The following is a 13246-nucleotide window of genomic DNA, read 5'->3' as shown; positions in this document are numbered from 1 at the left end:
TTTTCCAGATCTATTTTATTTTATTGTGAAAGTTACTTGAAAAGTGAAAAGCTGTAAGACACAACATTGTGGCACAATGTTCACAGACTTGACCACAAGGGATGGGATTTCAGGTTGCTTTTTCTCAACTCTAAGGTGTTCTCTTCTCACTTCTAGAGATGCACTGTGGCATACACACACCTGTCCCATGGTTAAAACAGTATGCTTTTTTTTTTAAGGTGGGGCTTTATCATTACAGTTGGGGACAAGGTTGTAGAACATACTAGCACAGTGCAGAGACTGTGGATCAAAACTCTACTCTTCACATGATCAGTCATCTATCAAGTTGTTTAAAATGAAAATATTGACGGGAATCCTGGGGGACAATGAAATAGTCGTCGATTTTGGAACTACCTTTTTCTTTCTTTATGTGTGCATATGTGCAGGTGTGTATGTGTTATTCCTGGTCTAGTTTATGGCCATTTTTTTCCCATCATCTTGATTTTAGTGCAAAATTTGCTATAAGGAAGGGAGAAGAAGCAGGGGAGGGAGAGAGCACAAAGGATTTGTTTTGGTTTTCTTGTTGGTTTTTTTTTTTTTTTTTTTTTTTTTTGGTTTGTTTCTTTGTTTGCCTCTGGATTTAGGAAAAACTCAGGGTAGTGCAGTTCATTCAGTAGGGTTCTCATTGGTTACGAGGCTGGAAAACTGGAGGACCAACCTTCATATTAGGAAGGTAAAAATGTCATGGACCGAGAGTCTTAGCTCCTTTTCCCATCATTGTGACAAAGTATTTGACTGAAGAAGTTGAAAAGTCAGGCACCGTTTACTTTATTTCATAGGACGTTGGCAGGGTCCTTGTACTGGGGCAGTAAAGCAATGACAGCAGGAGCCAGGGCTTGCTTACTTATCACTGCAGACCATAGAATGGTGTCACCCATTCCATCGTAAGATAAATGTCTCAGGAGCGGTTCTCCCAAATATGCCCAGACCTTTGTCTTCAAGGTCATTCTCAATGCCATCAAGTACTGGAGAGGTCTTCAGTCTGAGTTCAAGTCTCAAAGAAGTAAGTTTACAGACCAGCAAATGAACACCCCTGCAACAGGGCCATGAACTTGCCAGCAAAGGGGAGGGCAAGCAGGCACAAAGAAAAAGCTTCCTTCTTCCGTGTCCTTTGATGTGGACTTCTGCCACAAGGTGTGGTCCAGATCTAGGGTGACTTTTCCCCACCGCAATCATCCAGAAGAATCGTTCACAGACGTGCTCAGCTTCTTGGATTTTAGTTGATTACACGGGTTGTCATGTTGGCCACTAAGATTGGCCATCGTAATCTCTAATGATTGCCTACAGCCTCAGATTTGTTTCTGTCTCTATCTTCCACAAGCTCACATTTTTTTTGCATTTATCTATTTACTTATTTGCATGTGTGTGTGAGTGTGTGTGTGGGGAGGTGTAGGGGAGTGCGTGTGACATGTTGTGGGTCAATAGGCTGTGCCAGGAAACTTGGTTAGGTTGAGCAGGCTGGAAATCCTCTGAGAGGGAACCTCTGAGAGGGTGGAAGGAGCTTCACCCGCTTATAAGCAGGTCCCTGTCACGTGACCACACTCCCTACATAGGGGCATCGATTAGAACAGAGTTCTCTATGCTAATGAAGTACCTAGAGACTCTGAGGGCTTAGGGAACAATCTTCCTTCCTGGAACATTCCTTCCCGGAAAAAGGTATTCAATCTCTGGTCCACCGTGAGGAAGTGGTATGTGCCCATTTTCCAAAATGAACAATCGATAAACAGTTTGGAACCGAGGACTGTCTCTTTCATCAAGAACCGCTGCGGGGAGCATGGAGAAAGCCTTTGTCTGCAGAACTGCGCTGCCCAAGTCAGATTTTCAGCAGTGTCTGGATGTCCAGGAGTTTGGGAGCCCTGAGCTCCTCATCACAGCCTGTGGACCTCTGATTCTCCTCCATTCCTGACTCCTCTGAGTGGTTTCCAGCAGTGACTGACTGGACTCCTGGGAGTCAGGGAACCCCAGCTTCAGCCTCCCACATCTTAGACTACATTTTCAGTTCTCTCCTTCTACTATGTAGGCCCTAGATATTGAGCTCAGGTCACCAGATTCGGTGGCAAAGGCCCTTATTTACCGACCCATGTAAGCAGTCCAAACCATACATTAAAAAAAAAAAATGGCTTTCTATACCATACACCGTCCTTTCTTACTGTAGATCTTGATAAGAAACACAAGCAGCAACCGTAATAGAGCCCAAATGCTATGCTATCTTGAAATTTCCTACGCCTGCTAAATTGGTCAGTTACTTTTGAGTTCAGACTTATTCAGAGTCTCTGAATGCTGGCTAAATGCAGCCATATTGCTTCTCAGAATGTTGCAGGAATGGCCCGTAGTTCCATCAAAATAGGGCTCTCATTCCCCTTTGCAACCTCATTCTGGTCTTCCACATGCCCCTCTTGGAGTTCATACCCGTTCTGTCAACAAGTCCCAAATGCTCATAAGACAGAGCGTCAGGTTTACTACAGCAATGGCCCTGCCTCTCACCCCAGTTTTCCGTTATCTGTTACTGTTCTTGTTGCTGTGACAAAATAACCTATTAAAAAATGATGTAAGGAACGGAGGGGCTCTTAAGGGTATGCTCTGTCATGACAGGATGTCAGGGAGGCAGGACTGAGAGTCATCTGGGTCCATTGTGTCTGTAGTCATGCACAGACATAGGTAGACCCTGGCACTCCACTTATTTTATCCTTTGTATTCAGTCTAGAACCCCATCCCAAGGACTAGTGCCACCGACCTCAAGGGTGTGTCTTCTTCCCCCTTCTGTTAAACATCTCTGAAAAGGTTCTTCTGACTCTAAACCTCACTACGTTGACAGTGGGGATTAGCCATTATCTCTGCCACATTAGTTATGCGTGGCTTCAAATCACAAGAGGGAGGCTTTGGGCGGTTGATCGGCACAGAAGCTAGAGAGCAAGTTACAGCTTAGCCTGCATAGCCTGCACAGTTGGTGCCTTATCAGTTGCAGCATAGGCTTCATTAGACCATTCCTTTGAATGCTGAATCATCGTGTTGAATCTTATGCCTGCTCCCCTCCCGACTCCATTTCCAGGATCTTAGACACTGTGAGCCAAGACTGTCAGGCAGGCTCGTGCACAGGAAACTCTGCATATCTGCTTTAAATTCAACTTTTTTCTAAGAAGCCAAATCTCAGGATCTCACTAGGGTGTTTAGATGAATGAATGAATGAATGAATGAATGAATAAATAAATAAATAAATCTAACAACAAAACTGAATTGTAAAAGAAAATAATCTATTTTTGCATTATTGTATAGTTTTTACTGTTTTCTTTTCTTTCTTTCTTTCTTTCTTTCTTTCTTTCTTTCTTTCTTTCTTTCTTTCCTTCTTTCTCTCTCTCTCTTTCTCTCTCTCTCTCTCTCTCTTTCTTTCTCTCTTTCTTTATCTCTTTCTTCCTTTCTTTCCCTTTATTTCCTTAAGGGAATGGAAAAATAGCATATTGATTTGGGCACCTTATAGTGCTGGTCACTTGGGATGTAGACCAGAACAAGTTAAAGATGACTTCTGCCCTCCTGCAACTCATATCCCTTTCAGAAAGACAGACAATCAACAACATAATTATAGGTCACAACTTATGCTAGGTGTCATGGTTTGAATGTGCTTGGCCCAGGGACTGGCACTATTAGGAGGTGTGTCAGTGTTGAAGTAGGTGTGTCACTGTGGGCATGGGCTTTAAGACCCTCATCCTAGCTGCCTGAAAGTCAGTATTCTGATAGCAGACTTCAGTGAAGATGTAGAACTCTCAGCTCCTCCTGCACCATGCCTGCCTGGATGCTGCCATGCTCCCACCTTGATGATAATGGACTGAACCTCTGAACCTGTAAGCCAGCCCCAATTAAATGTTGTCCTTATGAGAGTTGCCTTGGTCATGGTATATGCTCACAGCAGTAAAACCCTAAGTGAGACACGAGGACTGACAAAGACATAGGGTCATAGACTAGTAGCTGGTAGGAAAGAGATGGTCTTTTGTATTGAGCTGCAGGGAGAAGGGGTGTCTGCTCCTGTGTCTTTACACAGTTTTTCTTAGTGTGTGTATGTTTGAGTTCAAATTCTCATTTCTAATCAAACCATCCGTTGTACTAGATCACAGCCTACCCTACTGACCTGGGATTGTTGTACGCATCTCCCTTTCTATTTTATTCTCTGATAGTTTCATTTTGAAGCAGTGGGTTGGCCATGTCAGCATAGGAGATTTGTGGAGAATGCTCTCCAGGCTGTATGAAGAGGAAGAGAACATTTAACTGCAGATTCTTGTATGGAATCTTGGAAGTGTCCACTTGGGAAGTGTCCACTTGGAAGTGCCATCTCATCCTCTGGATGCCCTCTCACATGCTGCATGTCTCCCTAAAGAGAAAGACTTCAGAGGATCCATGTAAGGGCCTTTGTGGATGTTTCTGAGAGACTGGACATCTCTGGGTGGGTTCTAGCCTCTGTGAGCCTCTGGAGACCACTGGATTAGACAATCTGTTAAGTACAGCTTTATATTTATGATTTCAAAATGGAGACACAGAGCTAAAAGCAAATCCCATCAAGGTGCTACCAGGCTAACTGAATTTATATTTTGCACAACTCATCAACTTACATCATCAGAAAAGGAGCATCTCTTTTTTTTTTTAAATTCTATTGCTAAATTCATAATTTCATACCACGAGGGAAATAAATGCACTGCAGGGCTTGGCTCTCAGCACTCTGCTAAGCAGAAGGTAGAAGCGCCATAATTGATTTATACTTTCTTTCCCTGAACAGATATTTATTGGTTCTTTACTGTGGGTTTCATTTACCATGTCCATTTTTGAGAACCTGGCTAATGATAATTCAAGTGCAATCGGACTTTATGTAATTTATTCTGCGTGCTTCCCCGTGTAGAATCGGCCTAGGAATCACTGTGTTGTGGTATACTGGCGACAGTTCTGGGATGATCTGGACAGACGCAAGTCTCAAAATATGGCTCACGTTAAGAAACGATGCTGAGCACCCAGGAGCAAAGGTGATCATGAAGATGGGGGAGTGGCTGTGAAGAGCTGAGTGAGAGGCTGAGAGAAAGGAAGGGGTCTCTGGAAAGGGCTACCACTCCCCTGCAATCTCCAAGATCTTTTAAGTCTGAGTGCTTATCTCACTTGACCTGAACAACTATGTGTAGGGCAAATGAGAGAGTAGATCTTTATTCTATATACAGCAACACAGTTGCAGGCTCATATTGTCATAGTACTTTCTGTAGCTGTTACATTGTCTCAATCTTTTACTTAGATATCCATCATTCATTACTTTTGTTGTTGTTTTTATTGATTCTTTGTGAATTTCAACCTCTCCCGGCTTCCAAAATCCTCAAAAACTAAAAATAAGTTAAAAAATAAGACAAAAAAAATCTTGTTGTAGAAGCTGTGGCATGTCATGGTGTATCACATAAATAAATAGCTTTTGCTTAAACAGCTTTAATTGCAAATGTTCATTACAGTGAGTCACTGGTCTCCAGCTTCTGCTATACCGTCAATACTGGATCCTCACCAGGACTCATATTGGATGTCCTGTTTGTTGCCTTGTGTCATGGAGATCCTGCAGCTTTGGTTCTATAGAGCCAGCCCCTTCACACACTTCGGAGGGGGTAAATTATAGGGTGAATCTGGGCCTGGATGGTAGCTGAGCTGGTCAACCCATCACCTCTGTTGTGCTTGCACCACTACGGCCAATTCTCCCACTTTGCCCATTGCAAGGGACAGGGCCAGCTCCTCTTTGTGTCAACCAGCAAGGGGCAGGGCCAGCTCTCCTGTGCTCACACCGTCAGGGCCAGCTTTCCCACCCTGCCCAGGTAAAGTGTGGGGCCCACTGTCTCGCCCCAGGTGCGACACCTAGCAGGGGTGGAGCCAGTTCTCCCACATCATCCTTTATTTTTTCTCTCCAGTTCTACACTTGATCTTAGCCAAAAGGGTGGGAAGCGATTCTCTCCGGTTCTAGAGCACCAAGGATGGAGTGTTTGTGTGCCTGATGTATATTTGCTGAATGAGTGACCGGGCCTCATCCATAGAATGAACATTTGAAAGAAATTAGTACCTCTGATCGTCATATATTCACAAGCCAAAAACCTCATTTGTTTCCTGATGCTGTGATGAAGACACAACCAAAAGCATCTTGGGAAGAAGAGGGTCTATTTAATCTTTCAGTTTATAATCCATCAGTGAGGAAAGTCAGGGCAGGAACTCACGGCAGGAACCTGGAGACGGGAACTAAAGCAGAGTCCAGAGAGGTGTGCTGACTACTGGCTTGCTCCCTGTGGCTTGTTCAGCTTTATTCAATACAGAAGCCACTCCCCAGGGGTGGCACCACCCTGGGCTCATCCATATCAATCATTAATTAGGAAAATGGCCCACAGGCTTTCCTAGAAAACAAATTGACTGAGTTATTTTTTTTTTTTTGAGCTGAAGTTTCCTCTTCTCAGACGAGCCTAGCTCTGTACAGTATCATGCCATTTAGTAGCATTTTAAATAGTAACATGTAAAGATGTTGTTTAGAAAATATAGGTGTGATTAAAAAAAAGATACACATCATAATGGGTTGATGTAAAATACCTGTGCTAAGAAATCAGAATTTAAGAGTTGCTGATATGCATTGGAACTTTATTTTTGCTTGTCAAATAAATATATGCATTTAGGTATAAAAAAGGTGTTATATGTGTATGAGATGTGATATTTGTATATGTATATGATGTTTGACATATGAACTCTAAAGGCAAGGAAAAAAAAACAGAATTCTATCTTACCATTCCACTATCCTTAATACTATCTACATGGTGGGCCAGGCCATCTCCCAACACAGCCCACTCCGGTTGGCACTGAGGGAAAAGGAATATAGGAGGAGCCTCCTGCTAAGCATCTTCCGTGGTGTTGGACAGATGACTCCTGTTTTAATTTCATTTGCCAGAACTTGGTCATAAGGCAATGCAATGCTTATCCCTAGCAAACATATTCCAGTTAGGTTGAGAGAGCAGTTCAGAGCACAAAGGGACTTGCCAGGAAGCCCGACTCCAGGAGTTTGATCCCTGGAACCCACATGATGGAAGGCCCAGCTCCTACAAGTTGTTTTCTGACTCCTGTGCCTGCATACACACGTGCTGGTGCAAGTGCAGAGACACACACCCAAGCAAATTAATTTCTTAAATAAAAATATGCAGATTAAAAATCAAACCTTACTTCTAGGAATGTGTCTCTGTGTGTACACACTCACCAGTGCACAGTGTATCACCTAGATGTGTGTATAGAATAATTATATAGTCTGTGTGCATGTGTGCATAGGAGTGCACGTGGATATCTGGAGATCAGAGGTCGACATCTGGTCTTGCTTACACACTTATCTTTTGATACCAGTTTTCTCATTGAACCTGGCATTCATCAACTGGGCAGGCTGACTGGGCAGAAAGCTCTAGAACCCATTTGTCTCCTTGGATCCACCAATCTCTGGCCCTAACTCTTGCAGGAAGTTTATAGATGAACATGGCCATGCCTGGCTTTTTTTTTTTTTTTTTAAAGTGGGGTACCAGGGATCTGAGCTCGGGTCCTCAGGCATGTGCAGAAGGTATTTACCAAGTAATTTATCTCCCCAGCACCAAGGATTACTTTTTTGTTTTGTTTGTTTGTTTTGTTTTGTTTTGTTCTGTTTTGTTTTTGAGACAGGGTTTCTCTGTATAGCCCTGGCTGTCCTGGAACTCACTTTGTAGACCAGGCTGGCCTCGAACTCAGAAATCTGCCTGCCTCTGCCTCCTGAGTGCTGGGATTAAAGGCATGCGCCACCACGCCCAGCGGATTACTTCTTAAAATGAGGACAGCAGTGTTGGGAGCCGACTCCTAGCAGAAAGCGGCTATCATCTCTGCAGTCATCTTGGGCTATTTACTTACAGGTAGTATTTTTCCACCCTGACGAGAGACTTGTTTTCCTAGCATGATGTTTTTGCAAGAAGCCCACCACAGCTGAACACTCTCTGATAGCATCTTGTTTTTCTCCTATACATCCTGGACCTGTGGTTAAGTGTCTCCAACTGCACTCCCCAGCAAGTGCATATACACCCATAGTTGCCTTTCAATAAATGAGACTTGAGACTTTAGACTTGAGCCTTGAGCAGATAGCCTGTCTTGTCTCCATTCTTTGAGTCTCTTGCCCCTCAGTCCCCACTCTCTCTCTTGCAGACCCATTGACTGACCCGTGGACCCAGTCACGACAGGAGTGGGCCATCAGTTTTTCCAAATAAGTTTGGCTTTCTGGTACATTTTCAGGAGAGATCCAGAGCAAACATGGCAAAACCTATCATCAGGTTAGTCTTTGTAGTGATCAAAAACCCGTATTTTTAAAGATTTATGTGCCCACTAAGCAGAGTCCCCCCTTCTCTTACCCTCCTTAGGCTCTCACAAATACCAGTGGACTTCATCTCTCTGTAGATTTGCCAGTTCTGGACATTTGTTGTAGGTGCAATCAGGCCGTGTTTATTTTTAGCACAGAAAACACACAAAAGCAACAAAGAAAACAGTCTGGCCATGGTTCACCCACAGGCCTCACACATATACTGGGACATATCAGCATTGGGATTCTTCTCTATTTTGTACAATTTTAAAGCAATTGTGTATTTCATTTATTTTCTTTTACCCTCTCTTGAGACAGAATCTTGTTATAGGTCAAGGTGGCCTTGAATTATCTATAATCCTTCTGGCTCAATTTCTCAAGTTCTGGGATTGCACCTGTGTGGCAAAACCTTCAGCTCAAAGCTGAACATTTAACATTTACATATTTTTATTTAATTTTCAATTTGCTGCATCATAAGTACTTCCCGTAAGTCTTATAATTATTCTGAAAGGATGTTTAATATTCTTTTAAACCATAATGCTAGAAACTAATCTACTGCAAAGATATATATATATCATGGTTTAACCATCTATTGTTCAGTGTAGCAACCTGAAGAAACTTTAAGTGAATTTCATTGTTGTGGGCTCTAATTGTACATGATTTGCATTCTATTACTTTGTTTAAAGACAACCAAGACAGAAAGAATTACTTGGCGTCCCATGGGTTCTATCATGATTCTTCAAGGATGCAATTTCTGTTGTGCTAAGTGAATCTCCCATGGAACTGACTTCACATGAGTCCCAGATTACAAGAGGGGCCTTGAGATAGAGAAGCATCACAGGGGCAGACTCTGGCCCTTGGGAGTAGACAGACAGACAGACAGATACACACACACACACACACACACACACTCACACACACAGAGTTGCAAATGCATACATGCATGCATACACAAACACATGAACACACACATACAAACATGTGCACACACACATGAACACACATACATGTATACCCAAACATAGAAACACACACATGCATACACGCACACGTCCTTACATGCATGTCCACACACACACACATGTGCACGCACACGCAGTACTTATCTTCCCAACTCTATGGGTCAGAGCTTTTATTTTGGAGCCACCTATTTCCCGACAACACTGCCACATGTGAGAGGAACTGGGAAAGAGTATGTGGGCACATTTGGTTAATCTCACTGTACTCGCTAGCTTTTGTCAGTGTGACACCCATGCCCTGCACCAGTGCTGGACTTTACTCCTGAGGTTAGTTTTAGAACGTTGCAGATTGAATCCCGGGACTTAATGTATGCCAGTTAAGGATTGTACCTCTGAGGTACACTCTCCTCCTATATCCTCAGGCTACCCCCAGATTTGATGTTATTATTCTCTCAGTTTAGCTCCAGCTTAGTTGCTTTCCCATTCTTTTTTTTTTTTTTAAAGATTTATTTATTTTTATTATATGTAAGTACACTGTAGCTGTCTTCAGACACTCCAGAAGAGGGAGTCAGATCTCATTACGGATGGTTGTGAGCCACCATGTGGTTGCTGGGATTTGAACTTCAGACCTTCGGAAGAGCAGTCGGGTGCTCTTACCCACTGAGCCATCTCACCAGCCCTTGCTTTCCCATTCTTTGTCTTCCTCACCGGAATTCCCCTTTCCACATTCCTCATCCTGTAGCTTTCCCCAATGGGTGGATGTCTAGTCCTCTGTGTGGCTGAAATCAGACACATCAGACTCTTCACTCACAGCCAATAGCACATTTCTCAAGGCCTTTATTCTCACGGGTGCCTTGAGCATCTACTATGTGCCGGGGTTTGGGATGCATGCTATGCAAAATGATGCTCATGAAAGTTTGGGATCTGGTGGGACAATGGAAGCAGGTACAACAGAAACTATCTTAGAAGGCAACCAGGGGTATATGCTGAAATGGAGCTAAGACTATACTATAGGCAACAGCTAAGAGGCAAGAAGGGGGGGGCTACACACTCCCACAGCTTGGCTCTGGGGAATCAGGCTTCTGAATGGAATGTAAGCCTCAATTTCTTAATAGTCCATGGGTGAACAGCTGGGATGAAGTGAAATGATGTCCCGTTCATGTTAGGAACGACTGGTGTGAAGGGCAGAGCTTACTGAGGAAATCTGAGGGAACAATCTGGACAGCTCACGCTGCATTTCTGTCACCCACCACCTATATTAGGAAATTATTTAGAAGGCATGTGGCTGAAAAAAGGTAGAAGGCATCTGGGTATTTCAAGTATTTCCCAGCAAGCTAGAGCAAAGCGAGCCTCTGACATCACTACTATTTGTGGGGGCATGTCCTATTGTAGGTGTCCTTGTCATACCACAGAGCTCCTTGTGAGTAATCTGCGCCCCTTTTCTCTTTACAGATTTGTATGACATTAACCAAGGTCTTTGAAAATCAAAAGACAACAAAATTGTTAGTATTGGAATCGATTCTTTCTATAGCTGTTTGCATTCTCCAGTGCACGAGAGATTAAACGGGAAGGAAAAAAAGTCAAGTCTATTTGTCTTCTTAATGTACACAGAAAATCCTATTTTAGATAAGATTCTTCATGCACTGTGCCAGACCTTACCATACCAAGTGAGGTAATGTCAGCTGAAGAAAGGAGGGAGGATAGATGGATGGATGGAAGGAAGGAAGGAAGGAGTGTTTTTATTTTTATTTTCTCTGATAACAGATATAGTTGTCAGATGCCAGCTGGCTGAAGTCAAACTCGATGGAGGGAACCAACCCAGAAGCCGGCAGCAGCTTGGTTATTTTTAGTGACTTAGCTGAGCTCAACCCAAACCGTGAAGTGTGCTGAGAATGCTCCAATGAGGAGCAGAGGAATTCCATATGTACAAGCCAGCAATCTGCAGTTTGCCTGAAACCATGAAAAAGAGACACCGGGGAGCAGAAAAGCACACTCAGCTCAATGGGCGCTCAAATATGGCAGTCACTGGGAACAGGAAGCGGAAACTGCTGTTTCCTTGGTAGCTTTATTGTTTATGCTGCTGCTGCTGTCCAGCCCCCTCCCACCTCGCCCTCCCTATCGACCCATGCTGATCTTCCCGCCCCTCTCTTTCTTTTAACTTTTTATTTACTCTGTGAATTTTACATCAAGCACCCCAATCCCACTCATATTCTTGTAACCTCACTCGCAAAAGAAAATAGAAAATAATCACAATAATAAAATTTAAAAATAAAACAAAACAAAATATCTTGTCACGAAAACTTCAATGTGTCCCAGGGTGTCCCATAGTACAACCTTCTGCCTACATATCTTGACTTATAAATGCTCATGGCGAAGAGTTTTGCTCCACTATCAATACTGGATTCTCACTGTGACTCCTCTCGTATATCCTGTCATTGCACTGTGTCATGGAGATCCAATAGTTTTGGATGCCTCTGTTGCTTCACATGTTTAAATAGTTCATTGACAGGGTAGATTTTGGGGAGGGCCAACTCAAAACCCTGGTTCTGGGCTGGAATGGTAGCTGAAGTAGTCATTCCACCAGCCTTCCCATACCCACACTACAAGGGCAAGCTCTCCAATACTGCTTGCTCCAGCTAGCTCACCTACTGCCACAGCCAGCCGGGAAGCAAGGTCATCTCTCTGGCTCCCATGCCTTTGGGGCTAGCTTACCCTTCCCTATACCACTGAAGTCAGCTATACTGTGCAAGAGAGAAATTTTCTGTAAGACTTCCTATGCATCTCAGACAGGCCTTGGACTCCAGATCCTCTCCTATCAGCCCCCAAATATTGGGATTATGGCCATGCTTCACCATGCCAGCTTATTGTCTCCAGTCATCTAATGCGATTGCAGTGGCTATTCAGGAAACAAAAATATCAGTCTGTGTCTGCACCACATGCTGGGATAGAGACAAACTCATCGGGCCTACCATGGAAGGCAGTGCAAGCTCAGATTATTTATAGTGACTTAGTGCATCTATCTCTAAAGTAACTATGTTTCTCAGGAGTGTTCAGGATAAGTTTGATCCATGGTATTCATTTTATAACCTTTCAAGCTTTAAAATCTAACTATGGAGTAAGATGTGACTCTCTGTGCTGTGTTAATAATAGCAATTATAATTTAAAATGAATGTTATGCTTGTCCGTTGAAGCTACATCGGTGATTGGAATGGAAAGCAGCTTACGAGGGGCTAAGAGGGAAGTGGGTGTGTTAACACAAGTGCAAAGTGAAGAACTCCTTCCCTGACAAGTTATATTTCACCTGTGGTTTTTTGAGGATATTATTATTAGGGAGAAAGATGCACAGGCCTTTCCTATACTGTTTCTTATAACTTCCAATGAGTCTACAATTGCATTAAAAGAAACAGTTTAATTAAAAATATATTAGGTTTCCTTGGACAATATATACAATAAAAGGCAAGACCTGTAACAACATGGCAGCTAATAGAGCTAGGATCTGAAAACTGGCCTGCAGCCAAGTTTGCACTGCTTGTTTTTGTAAATAACCTTTTATTAGAAAGCAGCATGCCCATTCATTTGCACTCTGTAGCTGCTTTTGGTTTACAATGTTAAAATCTGGTATGAAGATGCACTGGAGACCATAGGAGCCACCAAAGGCTAAAACAACTGGTTCTCTAGCTCGCTGACATAGAATTCAAGCTGTAAAGAATGAGTCAGCTTATTTTGTTTTGTTTTATTGTGTTAGGCAGGGTCTCCCGGTGTCCAGACTGACTCTGAACTCAGAATGATTGTCCATCTTTCTGCCACGGGTTCCCCAATGTAATTCTGGAATCACAGGTATAAGACACCATATTCAGATTCCTCTGTCTGTGTGTGTGTGTTCTTGCTAATCTGTGCAACCGTGGAT

Source organism: Mus musculus, chromosome 18, assembly GCF_000001635.26.
Source record: "Mus musculus strain C57BL/6J chromosome 18, GRCm38.p6 C57BL/6J".
NCBI lineage: Eukaryota > Metazoa > Chordata > Mammalia > Rodentia > Muridae > Mus > Mus musculus.
This window is presented reverse-complemented; position numbering follows the sequence as displayed.